Source organism: Equus quagga, chromosome 1 (genome assembly GCF_021613505.1).
Source record: "Equus quagga isolate Etosha38 chromosome 1, UCLA_HA_Equagga_1.0, whole genome shotgun sequence".
NCBI classification, from domain to species: Eukaryota; Metazoa; Chordata; class Mammalia; order Perissodactyla; family Equidae; genus Equus; species Equus quagga.
The window spans coordinates 114,554,763-114,558,324 of NC_060267.1; the positions used below are offsets into that span (position 1 = coordinate 114,554,763).

The following is a 3,562-nucleotide window of genomic DNA, read 5'->3' on the forward strand; positions in this document are numbered from 1 at the left end:
CTTCAAGCCCATGAGTCTGCCTTGTACCCACAAGTTGGCTGCAATCTCGCTAATGGGTGAGGATGGTTCCTGGGTGGGCTGCCTGCTGCTTGGCTATGCTTATTACCTCGAGTGCTCTAGTAGGCAGGGCAGACCCCTGTGTTAACAGGCTAGAGGAAAGATTCCAATAGCACCTGAAAGCATCTGTGTCAGCACCTGTGTCAGCACCACTGAACCAGGTCACAATAATGGCTGATGCCAGTTTCTCAGTCCCTGAGGGAAGGGCCCAGCTACCCCATTGCCTCTCTGGGATGTGCACCAAGCTTAGTAAATGAGTCTCTTTTACCAGTGAGCTATGTACTTCTCTATCTGGTGTTTTTGTGCTGGTTTCCAGGTCGAGTGACTCTGTGTGTGGGCCCTATATGAACGAGATTTTTTTCCCCCTGAAGTTCTATAGTTTTCCTAGGCATATTCCCCATTGGCTTTCAAAGCCAGCAAAGCCAGATATGGGATCTCATTTCTCTTGTGCTGGGTCTAACGGCTGGGGTCTAAGGGTCTAATGTGGAACTCAATTCCCCTACTTCTCTGGCAAAATCTCCATAACTTTGAGATCACTCCCAGCCATGAAGCGCTGTGGCTGGGGCATGGCAATTTCCTCAGTGGGGCTGTATCTCTGCTTCTTTCACCCCTGTTGTTTGTTCCTTGTTGGGGAGGTTCCTTCTATCCCATTTCCAGAGCTCTCAGAGGAAATCATTCCACAGGTAGTTGTTGATTTGCTGTGAGCGTGGGAGGAGCCAAGTTCAGTATCCTCCTATGCCCCATCTTTCAAACTCTCTTCCAACAGTATGTAAATCTCTACAAATGAACTTGACTGATAGCAGATTTCTTATTAGCAATAAGAAATAAGTTCGGTGCTCATCTCCAGTCTCTGAGGTAATGCCCACATCCTTTTGTTACAGCCAGAGAAATTTATTTTAAAATAGAAATATCCATACATTAAGCTTTAAAATAGTCAAATTTTAAACAAAAAGGAAAAAACCCATCTGATTCTAGAGTCTATTCGAAATGGATTTAATGAGGCATTTGAAATTTACATAAGGTGCACTTACAGACAACCTGAAATACAAATGCACACCTCCCAGCCCCTGGTGTCTGCTGGGTCGGGGGACACTGTAGTGATGTCATGGCCCCCACTGACACTAGACACTCCTGCACTGAAAGCTGCCAATGGCCATGAGGATGGCAAGTGCCCAACATCTCAGTGACTGAGACAGACGTTTGCAGATTGAGGCTGCCGTGTAAATGCTTCCAGCTCCTCTCAAACACAGCATAAAGGGCCTCAAGACATGTACGAGACAAGTTCAGAGACTTTGGAAATGCAGATGTAATGTCCAGGAAATTCTACCAAAAGAGTCCAAAAATACTCAGCTGATAATCCAAGCTTTGTTGTGTGGTGACAGCCCACAAGTAGCCCCAGCTCTGCATTGTATTTCCCTTCGGCTTCTCCTCGTAGGACTCACCAAATTCATCCACTCTGCTCTTGCTCCCTGGATAAAGCCGTTGTTGCTAGAGGTAAACAAGGAACACCACATCGTCCCTGAAACACGCCAGCTGGTGGGAGGTGGGCATGATGATGATGAAGGCAAAGACATCATCAATGAAGGTGCTGAAGTTCTTATAGGTGAAGGCCTTTCACAAAGAGCTCTAGCAGCACAAAGAGGAAGCCAAATGCATATACCCTATTGATGAAGCTGTTGATCGACTGAGAATATCAACGATTATACTTGATGTTCTGCAGCAAATAGATAGCACCCTGGATACATGGAATGCAGAGCAGGTAACTCAAGTACCTCATGGCCCAGGTGTCATATTCTTTGGTTTTCCTTTCAGGTTCACTGTAAGTGGCAAACTGAAACTCAGGTCTTATGATTCTCAAATAAGTCATTTTCAATGCCTTTTTCACTTTTCATAGCTCGATGGCAGCTCCGATGCCCACCGAGACCAGCCCCAGGAGGCTCGTCTGCTTGTCCGGCAGGGACAGGAAGATGGCCACCGTACTGAAGCAGCACCAGTGCACTGCTTTGGGAGACATCCCAATCATGCTCTTCTTTTTATTCTGGAAACTGATATCATTTTTAAAGGCCAGGAAATCAAGAAGAAAGTGAAATGCTGTGACAAAGAAGTTCAATGCTAAGAAGTACAAGTTGGTATCAAGAACAATTCCCTTTCTTTCATCAGCATCTTTCTCTGAAAACCCGAACTGCTGCAGGAAGTACACGGCATCCTGCATGTGGATCGAGATGCAGAGCCTTCCCAGTGAGATCCTGTCCTAGGACACGGCGAGGGGCAGCTCGGTGGTGGAACAGGATATGACCATGAAGTCCTTTACTCGATTGCTGAGCTGTTCAATGAACAGGATAAGGAGGTAGGGAGGACAACACGCAGTTGTCCACCATCGTGTTCAGTGTTAGTCTTGGTCTCCAGTGGGAAATGAGCTCATCCAAGGCAATTGCTGGCTTCTTCTCTGCTCCAATCTGCTGTGTAGCAGATTCCCCAGGGAGCAGATTGACCCCTTCCATTTGGGGGATCATGTAGGTGGTGAGAGGGCTCACCAGATGCCCTGCTTTCCTGCCATGCCAGGGCAGAATACCAGCATGACGGAGGAAGATGTAGACCTACAGCCTGCTGTTATTTCTGGTTTTCTCTGGTACAGAAACATTAACTGGCCTTTCAAATTTGGACTCCAAGTCAAAGTCTTCCATGTTCCAGAGCAGATCCACATTGTTCTCAGCACCAAAATTGGACCCCATGCTAGTGCATACACCCAGCTGCAGCTTGGGCCTCCATGCCAGACAGGGCTGGATGCACTTGCCATTCCAGTGCACAGGCGGGTATAGACAATGCCGTACATGACCCAGCAGGTGTGCCCCACGTACACCAGGCACACGTCTACCCCCAGGCTGGTAAAGGATCTGCAGCCCCTCCATATGGTGCTGCTCTCCCCACACCATCACCACAGCTCATTCAAGAGCCTCCACTGGGGGAGCAAATGCACCACATGAGCCATGGGCTGCCAGCTCCTCTGCATGCTCCTGTCACTGCCACCGACCTGTAGCCCATAAATATTATGATTATTATGATTAATATTCAGAGTGCTTGGAAGGCTTCATAGACTAGGGAGTACTTGAACAGACCCAGGTGGAGAGGTTGGATTTACAGAGCTAGAAAGAGAATTCCCAGGGGAATATATTAATATATCTGGACCAAGTACAACATCGAACTCTGCCCTGTTCAAATCTTCCATAACTTCCCTGCAAATGGATTTAAAGCAGTTGGGAGACTGAAGCTTACTGAACTTAGGTGTAAACATTGTCTAATGATTTAATTACTAATACAGACCATTATTCCATTGCAGAACATGATCTGAGTTGCGTCTTAGGGAAATACAAATTATTAAGTGGATTTGCTAGAATCTGGCTAAGTGAAATACTTAGATAGCACCTTTGAATGGAAAACAAACAGCCTTCTGCATCTTCAAAAACTGAATAATTTTTTTACTTTGATAATAGCAATCTTATGTTAC

General features: G+C 46.4%; 1 pseudogene; it reads right to left on the reverse strand.

Annotated features, from left to right (window-relative positions):
* Positions 1 to 1,380: 1,380 nt before the first annotated feature.
* On the reverse strand, positions 1,381 to 2,962 carry LOC124251703 (cleft lip and palate transmembrane protein 1-like protein; annotated as a pseudogene).
* Positions 2,963 to 3,562: the final 600 nt, after the last annotated feature.